Source organism: Apium graveolens, chromosome 8 (genome assembly GCF_009905375.1).
Source record: "Apium graveolens cultivar Ventura chromosome 8, ASM990537v1, whole genome shotgun sequence".
Classification (NCBI taxonomy): Eukaryota; Viridiplantae; Streptophyta; class Magnoliopsida; order Apiales; family Apiaceae; genus Apium; species Apium graveolens.
The window spans coordinates 141,060,626-141,080,169 of record NC_133654.1 but is presented as its reverse complement, the minus strand read 5'-3'; the positions used below and the strand labels follow the sequence as shown (position 1 = coordinate 141,080,169).

Below are 19,544 nucleotides of genomic sequence, written 5' to 3'. Positions count from 1 at the left end.
CTTAAGCGAATCAGTGAGCGCAAAACAAGCGTTAGAGTCTAAGTTAGTTAAAGTATAGATTTACAAGTGATTTTGGTTTAATTCCAACTTACTTGTTGTTTATAGGTTACCAGACTCGTCCCGAGCCTTTTATCACCCCAAGTCGCTCAGGCAAGTTTTCTACCCGTTATAACTGTTGTTGTGATGTATATATGTATATGCATTATCTTGCGATAGATGCATGTTGGTTAATTAGCAAATGTTGCAATATATTGAAGCATGCTGCTATGGTATATATATATATGCATGCCTCTTTCGTATTCTTTCCATATATATTTGTTGATTCAGTTGCATAATACCTATGCTAGAGGATAGCGGTAACTTGCATATACCCTTAGTATAGGGACCCAAAGGTGAAAATATTTTCTAAAACCGGGAGTCGAGGATCCCGAGTAGATTTTTGTATATATGGATATGGATATATATATATATATATATATATATATTTATATATATATATGGTTATAGTTTTCCAAACTATTAATCGAATAAGGTTTATTCGATAACTTTAACTTTATTTTATTATTGAATATTATTTCGAATATTATTCGAAGGCGTATGACTCCTTTTATTTATTTATTTGAATATTCATTCGAGGGCTTATGACTCTTTTATATTATTTATTGAATATTATTTGAATATTCATTCGAAGGCTTATGACTCAGTTTATATTATTTAATGAATATTATTTGAATATTCATTTGAGGATCTATGACTCCGATTATTTGCTGAGGTATATTCTTTATTTTATTAAAGAATAAGGTGTTAATAATCAAACTTATTTTCGATTATTCAAATAAAGATAATACTTTCATATAAGTATATCTTTGGTTATTTAATGTTTATTTCAAGTATAAGTTTTAATACTTCTACTTCAATTATTTTTATAAAGATTATTCTTTATGGGAATATTATTTAAATAATAATATTCAGTCATTTTCAAAATATTATGGGGACTGATTTACTTCATTAAATCAGCTTTACTCCAAACACTCTATAAAGTGTTTTCGAGTCTTCAAAATGATTTTTAAAAGTTAGAGCGGATCCCAAAACTCATTTTTATATTTAAGATCTTCCTTTTTAAGGGGATTTAAATACTCGCTCAAAACCTGAGGGATCCGGCTCTGTGGTGTATTTTATATTCGCAACAAGGTTGCAGTTTTGGTAAATGAATTGATTACTTACCCAACGTTCGGGAAGTAAGTCCATCTATTGAGTCGGCATAAGCAACATGGGCTCAGTGGGCGTCCATGATAGTGTAAGTGGCTCAGTGGGAGTCCATCAAATGCATAAGTGGCTGAGTGGCAGTCCAGCATAAGGTCCTATTACGACCAGGGTGATGACCAGTGGGGAATTCGTCCATCTACTAGTAGAAAAGGTTACTTATTGGTATCTTTGCCTGATCAGCAAGATATCTGGTTTATGCCAAATTCTTTTCCTTTCCAAATTTATTGGATATTGCAATTCTGTTCATACTTTACATGACAGAGGTTTTCAGGAAATTTTATAAAGAATATGTATATGTGGATATATATATATCAGAACTTAATGAAGTATATCATGACTTCATTTCCTTTAATAAAATTTCAAAGATTGAATCTATTCAAGTCTTATCTTGTGGTCTCATCAGTGGGATGAACTTTTGAAATTAATTATAACTTGAACGGTGGTAGTTCAAGTAGTATTTGGAAAAGATATAAGTATATTGGAGTATCTTGTAACTTCATCTTTTAAACTTATATCTAGTTAATAATTGTCTTATGAATGACAAATATTTTCAGAAAAAAAAACGTTGAGACAAGGTTAGATATATTAGATCACCTTGCAACGATATTTTTATACAGTTATACACTGGGACTTTGTGTATATTATGCATGGAAGAGGACTTCCAATATTTTGAAAAGTATATATGTATATATACTGAATATTTTGCGACTTCATCGCATTAAGATATTAAACTTGGTTCATTTCTTTTGACCAAGACTTTCATGAGTATTATGAGTAGGCTCATATATGGTTAATCTTTATACATATTATTTTGGTGGGCTTGCTGCTCACCCTTGCTTTCTTCTTTCATCACACAACATCAGATAGACAGGATGAACAGGACTAAGCTTCCGATTCGCGAGCGGATAGGAAACGTTCTGCAGTTTTCTAGAAGCATTGATGCCGCCGTAGCTGAGGTAGGAACTACCAATAGGCTAGGCTTTCAACTTTTGATGTACCAGGTTTATGTATATTTCTGAATTGTAATAATGGCAAAGAAATGTAAATTTATTCAGAAACCTTTTTAAGGTGTATTGACACATAATTGTGGAATAAAACGACTTGTGATTATTTTGGATATTCATCTCTGAGACTATAACGTGTGGTGTGTGTGTTTATTATGGGGTCACAGTTCAGGGTAGTTGAGTAATTATTAAGATTGGGTGTTATTTAGGGAAATGGAACTCGTGACAACCCGAATCCCCGACCCCGGATCTGGGGGTGTTACATCCTTGCTCAAGAACCCTTTTAAATTAAAATGAGTTATTAAAAGGAATTGAATGATATGTTCTGATAAGACTGAGGCACCAGTCACTGTTAAAACCTCAGTAGCAGGGAGCCTGATGGTGTTATATGGCCAGTGTGTGCCGAGGATCCTCAATAGTTGTGAATCACTTGTTATGTGGTTCGGAGCTTTGATGTGGGCTGATCACCCCTCATCGCTCATAGCGCTGTGAGATTTCAATTCCATTCGCTTAATAAAACTTGAACTTTTATTTGAAATTTCATGCTGTTGATTTACCTTCTATTATTGTTTTATTGAGCATATGATGAACTGTTATACCCCATTATTCAGTTGCTGAGCGTTTTGCTCATTAATATTGTTTTTCCCGAGCAGGAACATCTTGATGTACTTCCTTCCCACTTTCTAACTCTGGTTCAATGTTATTTTGTACAACTCGATCTTCATCGAGATCTATAGTCCTTCCACTAATTTTCTTGGAAAGTAACTCTCTTTTGAGAAATACAATAGTTCGAGCAACAAACACTCTGTTCTCGGTAGGATTATAGAAACTATACCCTTTAGTTTCTTCAAGATATCCCATAAAATAACATTTATCCTATTTTGGTCCAATCTTGTCAGACACCAAGCGTTTCACAAACGCTTCGCATCCCCATACTTTCATAAAAGATATGCTGTGACGTTTCTCAGTCCATATCTCATATGGAGTCTTTTGAACCGATTTAGTTGGAACTCGGTTTAGTGTATATGCAACCGTTTCTAGAGCATAACCCCAGAAACTTACTGGAAGATCTCTTATACTCATCATCGTTCGCATCATGTCCAACAAGGTAGGATTTCTCCTCTCAGAATCTCCATTACATTGAGGCGTTCCAGGAGAAGTAAGTTGTGATACGATACCCCACTCCTTCAAGAAACCTTTAAACTCGAGGCTTAAGTATTCTCCTCCATGATCTGATCGTAGAACTTTTATACTTTCCCCTGTTTGCTTTTCCATTTCAGCCTTGTATTCTTTGAACTTTTCAAACAAATCAGATTTGTTCTTCAAAAGATACACATATCCATATCTACTGAAATCGTCAGTAAATGTAATGAAGTAGTAAAAGCCACCTCTTGCCAACGTACGTATTGGACCATATACATCACTATGTATAAGTCCTAATCGTTCGGTGGCCCTTTTACCTTGTCCGGTAAAAGGAGCTTTAGCCATTTTGCCAATGAGACAAGATTTGCATTCTTCGTATGATTCAAAATCAAACTTATCCAAGTAATCATCTTTATGTAATTTGGAAATGTGTTTCTCATTTATGTGACCTAAACGATAATGCCAAAGGTATATTTGATTTGAGTCTTTCATCTTAATACGTTTATTATCATTATTTATGTTATAGACAGGAGTATCTAAATCAAGAACATATAAACCATTAAAAACGTGCAACCCCATATGTAACATTATTGAATGAAAAGGAACAACTATTGTTCTGAATAAAAAATGAAAAACCTTTCTTGTCCAAATAAGAAACCGAAATAATGTTTCTGTAAATCGCAGGCACATAAAAACAGTTATCTAGTTCTAAAATAAGCCCAGTAGGCAACGATAAATGATAAGTCCCTACAGTTAAAGCAGAAGTCTTTGCTCCATTTCCAACTCGTAGGTCGACTTCTCCCTTCGTCAATGTCCTACTTCCCTGTAGTTCCTACACATTTATACATATGTGAGAACCACATCCAATATCTAATACCCTAGATGTAGAAGTAGACAAGTTGACTTCTATAATATAAATACCTGAATCAGAAGTAGCAATAGCAGCCTTCTTCTTCTTCAGATCCTCCAAATAAGCATGACAGTTCCTCTTCCAATGACCTGGTTTCTTGCAATAGTGACAGTCACCAACCTTTGGAACACCACCTTTAGGCTTCAAAGCCTTGGTCGGAACAGGTTTCTGATTGGCATTAGATTTAGATCCCATCTTTCTCTTGCCTTTTCATTTACCCTTTCATTTGGTCTCCCCTTATTCACCATCAACATATGAGTAGGGGGCGCCTTTTGAACGTTGGTCTCAGCAGTTTTCAACATAGCCAACAATTCGGCGATTTCTTATCTATCTCATTCATATTGTAATTCATCACAAATTGAGAATAGCTGATGTTTAAAGATTGCAAAATAAGATCAATCTAGTGCTCCACAGCAATCGGGGCACCCAACTTGGCAAGGTACTCAATATGCCCTATCATTCTCAGAACATGCAATTCAACCGGATCACGTTCTACCTACTTACATGCATGCAATGATTTAAAAGTATCAAACCTCTCCTGATGAGCCTGTCCTTCAAACATACGTTTAAGGTGCTCAATTATATCATAAGAATCCACGTTCTCATGTTGTTTCTGAAGTTCAGCACTCATGGTCTCTAACATGAGACATTAGACATCTGTGTCATCATCGATATGTTTTTTATAAACATTATGTTGAGCATGGGATGGTCCTTCAGGGAGAGGTGCAGGGTGAGTGATATCTATGACATAGAGCTTGCGCTCTTGTTTGAGGACAATCCTCAAGTTCCTCTACTAGTCAAGGAAGTTTATTCCTATCACCTTGTCCTTCTCAAGGACTGATCGCATAGAGAAGTTGTTTGAATTGATTGCCATTTTGATATCTACAATGTTTAAGTGCATAAGATAAATTAGTCTACAGATGATTATTAAATTATGTTCAAGTGATTATTTATATATATTCAAAATATATATCTCCCATTATTTTTATCAAATTAATAGCCCTAACTATTAATTCGGAAAGAATATCTTCTATATACTTTCTAGTGAGCCAAGATCCAAATTTCACAACGTTTTAGTTCAGCTTTGGCTTTACTCCTAAAATATGATTCAATAAGGTAGACAACATTTGTCAATTATATCAACTATATAACTCTTGGATAGTTTAGTGGAATAACATTTATTCATATTTATCCAATAAATCTCACTAAACTCCATGCCTCTAAGTTCACAATCCTATTGTGGTAACTTAGTTAAGTCAAATCCAAAGGTCTAAAAAGTATCATATACTTCAACATGTCGTCCCACAATAGATGGGAGTACTTCGCTCTGGAGAACCCACTCCTTATCGATCTAGGGGTTAACGCGTTGGACATATTGGAAGGCATCTAAACAACTTAATATAAACATTAGGGTTTTTGTTAGTAATATATCGATCATGATCCCATCATAAAGAGATTCCCAATTTTTCCTTGAATAAAATACATCAAATCAATATTTCTCAATGGTTTGATTTCCAGGTAGTGGAGGAGTCACATTGGTCTCACTTAAAACTCATAGCCTTACAAGTTCAATGTACCCGTTGTTGACAAAATCGCCCCATGTCGGAAATAAAGAAGATTCGTATTTCATTTCGTGTTTCATAAACATGAGAATCTCATAATCGTTTGTAAATTTTAAAATCTTGAGTCGTTACAGATTTATCTTGTTTAGCAGGCATGGCATTGGTGACATATCTAATACATACATTTATGCATGATTAATCTAATTAAAGCATGCATCATTAGATATTCTATACATACATTCATACATCAATATGTAAAGTACGGTATATAAACGTGCTCGGTTATGGCCTTTATCCTATGTGATCCTTTCAAGCTAATGAAAGGATCAAGGTCAATCTATGATGAATAATATAAATACAATTACAAGTCTTCATTCTTCTTGTCTCGATTGCTGCTTCTCCTCTTGGATCATGCGTCCTTGAAGTAAATTACATTAAAACAACCTATACTACTGTACTTACATAGGAAAACTCGAGTTACATTAGAGGTAAACGAATTACAAAGAATAAACGACATGCAAGTCGTATTTAGAAACCAAAACCATAAATAAAAACCATTAACTAAAGGGTCTTAAGGCCATAACCATACACCATAATATCACATGACACCTAAAAAAACACTTATAATCTTAACATGGTATCATATATCATAGTTCAAACTATATAATCAAACACAACATATATTTCCAAAATCAGAAAATTAAAATCAGCTTTCTAAAAACTAAAAATCGCTATTTCAAGGCCTGTAACGAAATCCAATGTCTTACAGACGCGAACCTGACTTTGTCAGTCTTGCTCAGTGACCCGATTCCAGTCGGGAAACACATATCGTTAACAAAACTCGGACACTGGACTCAGATTTCACCAAATATGTTCAACTTTTTTTTTCAGAAATCGCATCGTATATAATCTTCATAATAAAAATAAAAGTATATCATATATACTCACACCGCGATATATACAACCATCACATGATTATAAAATACATCATGAATATCATATATATAGGCATATACACATACCAAAAATTATATATATGCTCGCTTATATCAAAATTGTAAACATACAAAAGAATTAAAATGTTTCGCAAATAGCTCTGATGCCATTGTTGGGATTCATGACACAAACACAGCGGAAAAATCAAAAATAAATATGAAAAACGAAACCCCAAACGAAGGATCCATGCGAAACAAGACATTTAATTCGGAGATTAAATGTTTACCTTATTAAAACTTTCCTTCTGATTGTGATGAATGTACATATCTTGATGAACCAACACAGGAACCCTCCTTTCGAAGACCAGCTCTCCAAGGTATCCACACAAATTCCCGATCATCCAACGATCACTGGAGCCGGTACTAGCCGATTTGGTTGCCTCTTTTCTCTCTCTCTCTCTTTCTCTAGCCTCTCTAAGATGTAGAGCTGCTAGGGTTTTATCAAAAAAACGTGATGTGTCAACTAAACCCTAAAAATATATATCTTAATGTATATATAGGGATAGAGAATTTGGGCCTAACCCTAATCTTATTGGGCTTCTAAAAGGACCCATTCTAATTTTGGGTTTATATTATTATTAAATTCGAATTCAAATATATATACAATTAATCAAGTCTCACTTAATTAATAATTGGTGATTCAATTAAACCTTTCGTGAATAATGTACAATGTAATATAATCCCTTTAGCCTTATATTATATATCAAACTCGAGGCATGCATTGTGTCATTATCTGCAAGCGTTTAATCTTTCTTTCCTTGATCAATGTGTAAACTATTAAACAAATCACTATTTAAGAACGACCATGCATTTTATAGTCTTACTCAATCAAGAGGCCAATAATATCACTCCTTTAATAAAGGAGGGCTAAATCCCGTCTAGATCATTCATATTTCTCATACGATTCATAATATACCCAATGTCTACTTTATTATTACCCGGTCAAGGATAACTTTCAATAGTATCAAAGTATATTAATTATCGTATAGAAATATAATGATTTCAGGTCAAAGGACCGATACATCATTATCACTGTGAGATTAACTTATGACACTTTAAACATGTAGTATCTCACAACGGGTCAATCCAGCACCTTGTATTTAATATATGTGCCTGTCTTTTGACTTTAGTATCACCATACCTGTGATCAATGAGATGTGATCATCAGTCAATAAACACATTAGTCTCAATGTATTTATTATCGTCCCTTAATAATAATACTTGACTAGGGACCTTTAGGAATATCAATACTATTCTCATAATCTCATTTCTAAGTCACGTACTTAGAGATATAGATTTACATATCATATTCCAAGGACATTTATTAATCTAACATTTTATCACAGAAAATAAAGATATAATAAATTACTAAAGAATAATCCATAGAATCATAATTAATAATCCAAAAGTTTCATGATATAAACATAATAGTGTTGTCTCTAGGGCACAAACACTAACACCTCTTACCTACCAAAAAGCTAAGAATAGTACAGACTCCGAGAGATGGCTAGAAGCCAAGAAATCCGAGATGGAATTCATGTATCAAAATAAAGTATGGACTTTAGTTGATCCACCCGAAAGGGTAAAACCTATAGGGTACAAGTAGGTTTTCAAGAAGAAAACTGACATGGATGGTAAAGTACGGACCTATAAGGCATGACTAGTGGAAAAGGTTTCAAATAAATTCATGGTATAGACTATGATGAGAATTTTTCACCAGTTGTTATGGTCAAGTACACCAGGATTTTTCTAGCAATAGCTACTTACTACGACTATGAGATTTGGCAAATGGATGTCAAAACTGCTTGCCTAAATGGGAGCCTTGAAGGGGATGTATATATGATACAACCTGAGGGTTTTTTCGATCCAAAGTTTTCTAAGTTGGTCTGTAAGTTGCTTCAATCCATTTATGGATTAAAGCAAGCCTTAAGGAGATGAAATTATCATTTTGATAACAGTCAAAGAGTTTGGCTTTATTCAAAATGAAGACGAACCATTTATTTACAAGAAGGTTATTGGGAGCCATGTGGCATTCCTAGTACTATATGTAGATGACATATTACTAATAGGGAATGACATACCTTCTCTACAGGCTGTTACGACTTGGTTGGAAAATAATTTCTGTTAGTCTCTAAACACGCGCTAATAATACATCCAAGTATATGAGTTCGCAAGTAGTATAGAATCTTTTCTAGTTCGTTCCCACAGAGACTGGCTTTGGTTAACTAATTAATTCACGCACTTAAGCAAACAATGTATGGTTATTATTCAATGCTAAGACGATAACAAATTGAGGTTATTTATAACTAAGAATTAAACTAACAATTATAACTACGAGAATAAGATTGGTTGAATTAATATATATGACAACATGGGATTCTAACTTCATTAAATACTTTATTCAATAGCCTTATTATTCTTAACCTTAGCATGCAATGGTGATGACACTAATCAGATAACACGAAACTGATAATCGCCAACTTTCGTTGTACGAATATCATACTACCAGATATCCATAAAAGAGATAGAAGCTGAATAGACACCAATTATATTGAGACCCTATATGTCTATAGAATTTGACAACATAATGGTTTAAGCACAAGTTATCTATCTTGATTACATAGGGAAAGTAAGATGGTTAAAATTACCTACGAATCATGCATAATAAATACATGAACCTATGCTAGCATGGCAAGTTCTAAATCCTGAAGTTCACTTTCGCTTCATTAAGAATTAACACACTATCTTATAAGTTCGCGACGCTCATAAGACGAATACGCACAACCAATACTAGGTTATCATACAATCACCACACACTAAGGCATCGAAACAAATTAACTAAAGAAATCCATAAATAAATCCTTTAGAGTAGAATCAGAATTCTGCATCCCGACCTGGCATGGCCGCGCGCTTGATCAGGGTGGGCGCGCTGGCTTTCTGAACTTCGGGCTTGACTTCTTCATTTTTTCTTGCAGATTTGAGCCGGCTTTCCACGAGCTTTTACACCACCTTGACACCAAATTAGCACCAAAATAATGCTAATTCACCTGATTACCTAGATAATGCCTGAAATGCAAAAATACTCAAAAACGCGTTAAAAAACTAAACAACTTGTGTACAAATGCATCAATTCAAAGCATTACGGAGCGTAATAAAGTGTCATAAATGACACTCAACATACCCCCAAACTTGAATCGATGCTTGTCCTCAAGCATAAATAGACTAAAAAACAAGAAATAAAAATGCATGAATGCAAGTAAATGAATGCAACGATCCCCATAAAGATCAATCAAAGCTCATAAATCAACCTACAACCTAAAGACGTGCGTGTGTGCAACTGCTTACAGATATACTATCGCAACTAGATCGACAATCATAACTCACTACTTATCAAAATAATCGCAAGTTTATAAATAGAATAAAAGATAGACTCAAAATAACTTATAACACTTCAATTCTTATATCAGAGTTTAACATGGATTCATGCCTTTATTCATAATAAAACAACACAAGTATGCTTATTTGATCGTGCAATGAGTGAGGTCCATACAAGACTTATACAATAGTTACCATGTAGTGAGCGTTAGGTTAGCGGGTCCCAGACTATAAAAGCCTTAGGTCAATAGGCACAAAGTCCCCCTAAGAACTTAATAACTCGATTACTAAAGAGCCTATTCGTGATCAATTATACATAATACTTATTCTTTTATTTTTCTTTTTTTTTCTTTTTTTCCTTTTTTTCACCGAATTTCTGAATGAGTGCATTTCGCTCCATCTCATTCAACCCTAGACTACTCATAAAAATATGAGTTGGCTACTAGCCATTTGACACCTAGCCACACAACTAGCAATGAAATTCAACTTTTTCCAATTTTTAAATATCCGTGTCTTTTATTATTAAGAGAATATCCTAAATTCTAAATATAAACAAGCGATTAAACCTCGACATACTAACAAACCATGATCATGATCTAGCACTCTAGAAACCTATAAGACTTAGTGAAATACAAGTGTCTCTAGTATGCAAATTAATTCGATAAGACTCAACATCACTAAATACGACATCACTATACTAGCATCAATATCACAAGTCAAACGGAAAAATCATCTAAGGGATCATGTTATAATGCAAATGCATGACAACTATATAAATAAGATATCATAAAAACTACCAATAAATAAAAAAAACTACATGGAGAAATATGAAAACTATATGAACTAAACTATCATGAAATATGCAATTATATATGACTCCCACAAAAACATATTCCTTCAACTACTACCCCAAAATTTAAAATATTCACTGTCCTTAGTGAAGGTAATAGTAAGGAATTCAGGCATACCTACTGTGAATCAGAATCCTCACCCTCAACGAGTGGAGTGTCAGGTGTGTCAGGAGGCGGATACATGGAGTCCTCACCAAATACTGGCCATTGGATGTCAACCCCGGTGGCTCTAAATGTAGTCCCAAGTGCCTGAGTGAGATCGTGTGCAAACTGACTATGGATGTCATACATCGCATCCATCCTCCTAGCTAGACGCCTATACTGCATCGAACTCAAACCAACTCCAATATCTGCTTGTGCTGCCTGTTGTTGCTGCTGCTGCGACGAACCAGCCTCTGCTCCTAACTGAGCTCTCCAAGCTGCCTTACCCGCTTGCTGCGTACCACCAGGATACATCTGATCGTGGGGCACACCTCCTGGCAGATGATCAAATGTGTAACCAAGCCCCTTAGGATCGGGCTTACCTCCTCCCCACTCAACCATGTTGTGCGGCGTAGAACTGTAAATATGAGCACTGGGAAGCTGAAGCTACTCATGTGCGGGCCAATGAACACCAACTGCCACACATAACTTCATCACCACAGACGCATAAGGAATAGCACTTGTAGTACCTCCTCTCAAAAATCTCAAAATCCCCTGATATATTACCATCCCCAAATCAATGTAATCACCCTGAAGAATCCCCCATAGCAGACGAGCACGCTCCACAGTAATCTCATGCACATGCGAAGATGGCATGATATTAGCACAAATAAACAAGTTCCAAGCCTGTACAAACCTGTTCATGCACGATGTAGGGAACGTGGAGTAATCAGTATTGCCCCTCTTGAACTTCCAATGAGTCTCAGGCACACACAGAGTCACAATGATCAGATCCAAGTTGAAGTCCTCGGGAGTCTTATCATTCCAAGTATCCTGACCCACCTTCCTCACGGGCTGCTCAATCACCGTTCCGATAGCCTCTGCAATATATTCCACAGTCCTCCCTCGAATCACCATGAAGCCATTCTTCTCCGCCTTGGCATTAACATAGAACTCTCGCACAACACTCATAGGCACATCAGCGGGAGCCTCACAAAAAGAAACCCAGCCCATCTCAAGAATCATCTCCAACAGCTTACCATCCTTCCCTGATGGGAGAAAACCTTGCTCCTTAGCAATAGGCTTCGAGAGAAGCCTCGTGTACTCCTCTTCAGCCTCAGGAGTAGAAAACCTTGGCCTCACACCACCCGCAGATGAAGAATCGGTGGTGCTGCTGCTAACTTGCATTCTTTGCCTCTTAGGTGCCGTTGGGATTGAATGAGAGAGAATATAAGTTAAGTGTTTGAGAGAGATTTGTGTTTGAGAATTTGTGTTATGGTGGAGAATTTTTTATAGAAGTGTATGTATTTATAGGTGGAGAGGTGAGAATTCGATAAGGAATAGAAGTGGGAATTGATTGTGAGAATCGTGGGAATAATGGGTTTCATTTGGAGAGGGAATTATGGGATGTGGAAGAGTAAAAATCAGGTTGGAATTGATTTTTGAGTAAAAATCCCGATTTTTTCATCATTCTTCTGTTTTTATTATTTTCGAACAGGGAGCCGGCGCGGGTGCGCGCTTGGACAGCGCGGGCGCGCTTACCTTCTGGAAAAACAGCGCGGCCGCGCGCTGGATCAGCGCAGGCGCGCTTGGTCACTGGAGTTGGCCCTGAGTTTTTTTCTTTTTCTGATTTTTTTGTGTTTTTCTCCTTTCTTCTTGCTTCCTCTACCTACTGATGTACAATATACTTGGGTTGCCTCCCAAGAAGCACTTCTTTTAGGTCGCTAGCTCGACGTAGAACTTTGATCTTAAATGGACAATAGAACGACACTAACCATCTCGCGGTTTTCCGTGTCACCATAATAATGCTTCAACCTCTGACCGTTTACCTTGAATTCTTGGCCCGGATCATTCTCAAAAATTTCCACCGCTCCATGTAGAAACACAGTTTTGATTATGAAGGGCCCTGACCACCTTGACTTCAACTTTCCAGGAAAAAGACGGAGACGAGAGTTGAACAAAAGAACTTGTTGCCCCGGCATAAATGATTTGAGCACTAGACCTCGATCGTGCCACCTCTTGACTTTCTCCTTATACATTTTGTTGTTCTCATAAGCTTGAAGTCGAAACTCGTTGAGTCCATTCAATTGAAGCATCCTCTTCTTTCCAGCCGCATCCAAGTCAAGATTCAATTTCTTAAGAGCCCAATAAGCCTTATGCTCGAGCTCCACAGGAAAATGACACCCCTTACCATAGACCAACTGAAATGGCGACATTCCCAATGGAGTCTTATATGCTGTTCTATACGGCCAAACAGCTTTATTAAGCTTCAAAGACCAATCTTTCCTTGATGGACAAACCACTTTCTCTAAAATGTGCTTGATCTCTCTGTTAAACACCTTAGCTTGACCATTTATCTGAGGATGATAAGCCGTAGCAATGCGATGATTCACATTATACCTTTTCATCATAGCAGTGAACTTGCAATTACAAAAATGCGACCCCTCATCACTGATTATTACTCTTGGATTCCCAAACCTTGTGAATATCTACTTGTGAAGAAAATGAAGCACCACCTTCTCATCATTCATTGGCAACGCCTTAACTTAAACCCATTTTGACACATATTCAACCGCCAACAAGATATACTGATTGTTACAAGATGAGACAAATGGCCCCATGAAGTCAATTCCCCAAACATCAAAGACCTCAACCTCTATAAGCACATTAAGAGGCATCCCATCCCTCTTAGACATATTACCCACACGTTGACATCGATCACATTTCAAAATAAACTGGTGAGCATATTTAAACAATGTCGGCCAAAAGAAACCTGCTTGAAGAACACGAGCTACTTTCTTTTATCCCCCATAATGTCCTCCATAAGCCGTTGAGTGGCAATCTCGCAAGATCCCCCCCGTTTCGCTATAAGTACATCTCCTGATGATTTGGTCAGCTCCTTATCGAAAAAAAATGGCTCATCCCACATATACCATTTCACTTCATGTAGAAACTTCTTCCTTTAAGCATAAGATAAGATGGGAGGCATGATATTACTCACAAGGTAGTTCACAATGTCTGCAAACCACGATTCTTCTTCTTGCACTCCTAACAGCTGCTCATTGGGAAAAGACTCATTTATCAATGTCTTATCCAATGAAGTAGCATTAGGATTCTCTAAATGCGAGAGATGATCAGTGACTTGATTTTCAGTTCCCTTTCTGTCCTTGATCTCTAGTTCAAATTCTTGAAGCAAAAGAACCCATCTAATCAATCTAGGCTTCGAGTCCTTCTTTGAGACGAGATATCGAATTGCAGCGTGATCAGTGAAAACTGTCACCTTAGTCTCAAGTAGATAAGATCGAAATTTCTCAAAACCACAGACAATAGACAAAAGTTCTTTTTCCGTAGTAGTATATTTCAGTTGAGCACCATTTAGGGTCTTACTAGCATAGTAGACCATATAAAATATGTGTTTCTTCCTCTTTCCAAGAAGTGCTCCAACCGCATAGTCACTTGCATCGCACATCATCTCAAAAGGTTCATTCCAATCACGTGCAGTTATGACCGGTGCCGTGATTAAACTTTTCTTCAAAGGCTCAAAAGCTGCAAGGCACTCGTCATCAATCTTGAAAGGAACATCTTTCTCTAGCAAACTGTACAATGGCTTTGAAATTTTTGAGAAGTCTTTGATGAAACGCCTATAGAAACCCGCATGACCAAGAAAACTACGAATTCCCTTAACAGAAATAGGTGGAGGAAGATTCTCAATGACCCCCACCTTGGCCTTGTCCACCTCAAGACCCTTACTGGAAACCTTATGCCCGAGAATAATGCCCTGACGCACCATAAAGTGGCATTTCTCCCAATTGAGAACCAGATTGGTCTCAACACACCTCTTGAGAACGTGTCTAAGATTTTGCAAGCATTCATCAGAAGAATCCCCAAATACAGAGAAGTCGTCCATGAACACCTCCACATTATGGCCAATCATATCAGAAAGATGGCCATCATGCATCTCTAAAATGTGGTTGGTGCTCCACATAGGCCAAAAGAAACTCGTCTGAAGGCGAAAGTACCAAATGGACAAGTGAAGGTAGTCTTTTCCTGATCTTCTGGAGCGATACAAATCTGATTGTAACCCGAATAACCATCCAGAAGGCAGTTGTACTCATGACCGGCCAATCTGTCAGGCATTTGATCAATGAAGGGCAAAGGGAAGTGCTCCTTCCTAGTGGCTTTGTTCAGCTTCCTGTAGTCCATGCAAACTCTCCACCCCGTGACTGTTCTAGTAAGAATAAGCTCATTCTTCTCATTTGCTACCACCGTTTTTCCTCCTTTCTTAGGTACACATTGAACCGGGCTTACCCATGAACTGTCTAAAATAGGATAGATGATTTCTGCATCTAGCCACTTAAGAATTTCCTTCTTCACTACTTCCTTCATGATTTGATTAAGTCATCTTTGCTTCTCGACCGTAGGCTTGCTACTTTCCTCTAGCAAAATTTTATGCCTGAAATAAGAATGGTTGATTCCCTTGATATTTGCTATAGTCCAACCAATTGCCAATTTTAACTCTCTTAGATTCCTTAGGAGCTTTTCCTCGTCACTACCTGAAAGGTGAGATGCAATAATAACAGGCAAAGTAGATGCATCACCTAAAAATGCATATCTCAAATGCTCGGGTAAAGGCTTAAGCTCAAGAGTGGGAGCTTCCTCAATAGATGGCTTGAGGCATTTTAGAGCTTTATTCAATTCCTCCATTCCAAGAGATTCAAAAGGCATATAAATATTTCTCTTCCAAGGAGAAACATTCAAATATTGCAATTGTTCTTCACCTTCGTCATCTTCACTATCTGAATTTCCCAATAAGGCTTTTTCTAAGGCATCGGACCTTAGCAATTGATCAAGTTCTGAAGTAACCACAGAATCGACCAACTCCACCTTTAAGCACTCCTCATTTTCCATAGGAAATTTTATAGCATTGAACACATTAAAATTTACATCCTGATCCAGCACTCACATTGTAAGCTCACCCTTCTGCATATCTATCAAGGTTCGGCCAGTTGCCAAGAAAGGTCTTCACAAGATTATGGGAATCTTTTTATCCTCCTCAAAATCAAGAATTATGAAATCAGCAGGGAAGATGAGTTTATCAACCTTGACCAAGACATCCTCCACAATAACTCCGGATATGTAATAGAACGGTCGGCCAACTGCAAGGTCATATAAGTCGGTTTTGGATCAGGTAAGTCCAACTGCTTGAAGATTGACAAGGGCATTAGATTAATGCTAGCTCCCAAGTCACATAAATATCTGTCAAAAGACACTTTTCCAATAGTACACGGAATTGTGAAGCTTCCTAGATCTTTATGTTTCGAAGGAAAATTCTGTTGCAGCACAACACTGCATTCCTCCGTAAGAGCGACTGTCTCTAAATCATCTAGCTTCACTTTCTGAGAGAGAATACCTTTCATAAACTTTGCATAACTAGGCATCTGCTCAAGAGCCTCAGCGAAAGGTATGTTGATATGAAGTTTCTTGAACACCTCCAGAACTTCTCAAATTGCTTGTCCAGCTTTTTCTTCTACAGCCGCTTAGGAAAAGGCGGTGGATGATAGATCTGTTTCTCCCCTGTATTACCCTCAGGAGGAGGGTGCTCAACAGTAGTCTTCCTTGGTTCCACTTCTACATCCTGCTGCTCTACTTCTTTCTCAGCCCCAGCTTCATCAGTCAACGCTTGAGTTTTTTCAGAATCTGTAACCTTTCCAGACCTTAAAGTGATTGCCTTTACCTGCTCCTTAGCTTCCCTCTTTCTTGGCACTTCAGTGTCACTTGGCAGTGTACCAGGCTGACGATTTAGCAAGGCATTGGAAATTTGCCCAATTTGATTTTCCAAGGTCTTGATAGAAACAACTTGACTCTTGCACATAAGCTTCAACTCCTCTAATTTATATTTTCCATTGGCTTTTTGCCGCTGGAGTTGTTGTCTTGGTGCATATTGCGGTTGCTGAAAACTAGGAGGTTCTACTGCTTAGCTGGATATTGCTGATAAGGCTGTTGAACCGCATTCTGAGCGTTGCTCTAACTGAAATTAGGATGATTGCAGTTGTTGGAATGATAAGTGGCTGGCACAGGTTGCTGCGAACGCTAAAACTTGCTCACAAGCTGAGCTCATTCACTAGAAATTGTGCACTAATCAGTCTCATGGGCATAGCGCAAAGCTCACAGACACTAGTGATTTGTTTAACTCCATAATTAGCCAAAGTGTCCACCTTCAACGTCAAAGCGTTAAGTTGGGCAGCTATAGCAGTTGTTGCATCCAACTCCAGAATTCTTGCTACGTTTCCCTGAGTCAGTCTTTAAAAAGGATTATGGTACTCATTAGCAGCCATCAGTTCAATAAGTTCATAAGCTTCATCATAGCTTTTAGCCCACAAGGCTCTTCCCGATGCTGCATCAAGCATGGGTCTAGAAGTAGTACGCAATCCATTGTAGAAACAGTTAATAATCATCCAATCAGGCATGCCATGGTGTGGGCACTTCCTTAGCATCTCCTTATATTGATCCCAAGCCTCACACAGAGATTCTCCAGTTTGTTGAGCAAACTGAGTAAAAGCTTCCTGATTGCAGTAGTCTTCGCCATAGGGAAGAATTTAGTGAGAAACTTTTGAGCAAGATCTTCCCAAGTGGTGATAGACCCTGCTGGTAGAGAATGTAACCAGCACATAGCTTTGTCCCTCAGAGAGAATGGGAAGAGTCACAGCTTGATAGCATCTTCAGTCACATCATTGAACTTGAAAATGTCGCAGATCTCGATGAAATCCCTGATGTGCATGTTGGGGTCTTCAGTAGGAGAACCCCCAAACTGAACTGAGTTCTGTATCATCTGAATCATGTTTGACTTGATCTCAAAAGTGTTAGCCTTGATGGATGGCCTGATGATGCTTGACTGAATGTCATTAATTTTAGGTTGGGAATAGTCCATCAAAGCCTTAGGATTTTCTGCTTGATCTCCCATCTTTACTAAAACTGGTTCCTCGACCTTCTCTTCTTCTTCTACCTTCTTTTCTTCCTCAAAAACTTCCCTTCGAACCACCACAAGTTCTTCCTCGGCTTTGTCCAGAGTTCTCTTATGAGTACACGAATGCGTATGCATACACGCTCGCTAGAGTACCTGAAATAAGACAAGGAAACAAATAAGTAACAATGCCCGAGTCAATGAACTTTAACGACCACTGATGGAAAGCACATAAACTATAAATTAACACTGCAGTCCCCGGTAGTGATGCCAAAAACTTGTTAGTCGCTAAACAAGCGACTAATAATACAAGCAAGTGTACGAGTTCGCAAGTAGTATAGAATCTTTTTTAGTTCGTTCCCACAGAGACTGGCTTTGGTTAACTAATTAATTCACGCACTTAAGCAATAATGTATGGTTATTATTCAATTCTAAGATGATAACAAATTGAGGTTGTTTATAACTAAGAATTAAACTAACAATTATAACTAAGCGAATAAGATTGGTTGAATTAATATATATGACAACATGGGATTCTAACTTCATTAAATACTTTATTCAATAGCCCTATTGTTCTCAACCTTAGCATGCAATGGTGATGACAGTAATCAGATAACACGAAACTGATAATCGCCAACTTTCGTTGCACGAATACCATACCACCAGACATCCACAAAAGAGATAGAAACTGAATAGATACCAATTATATTGAGACCCTATATGTCTATAGAATTTGACAACATAACGGTTTAAACACAAGTTATCTATCTTGATTATATAGGGCAAGATGGTTAAAATTATCTACGAATCATGCATAACAAATATATGAACCAATGCTAGCATGGCAAGTTCTAAATCCTTAAGTTCACTTTCGCTTCATTAAGAATTAACACACTATCTTATATGTTCGCAACGCTCAGAAGACGAATACGCACAACCAATACTAGGTTATTATACAATCATAACACACTAAGGCATTGAAATAAATTAACTAAACAAATCCATAAATAAATCCGTTAGAACCCTACGATAATGATTAGCCCATAATCGGACTCATCATCAATGTGGGTTCCGATAAAAGCATGGTATAACAAACGTAGTCTTTATAATGAATAAATAAAACCAAGTACAAAATAAGATTAAGGTTCACAAATAAGAAAACTAGCATCCAAGTTACAACTTTAAACAAAGATTCCCAAGTAAAAACAAGATCTTCCTCGTCTTCGTTGAATCGTGCTAATACGGTCTTCTTACGGATCTCCTTGATATGTCTCTGACCTGATATATTAATAAAAATAAGCTAGAGTTGTTTATATAGCAGCCCTAATCAGCAGAG

At 37.2% G+C, this 19,544-nt stretch overlaps 1 non-coding gene across 1 annotated transcript; it reads left to right on the top strand.

Annotated features, from left to right (window-relative positions):
• Positions 1-17,712: 17,712 nt before the first annotated feature.
• Positions 17,713-17,818, top strand: LOC141681249 (small nucleolar RNA R71). Its single transcript, XR_012558690.1, has one exon. It is a non-coding gene; the product is annotated as a small nucleolar RNA R71 (small nucleolar RNA).
• Positions 17,819-19,544: the final 1,726 nt, after the last annotated feature.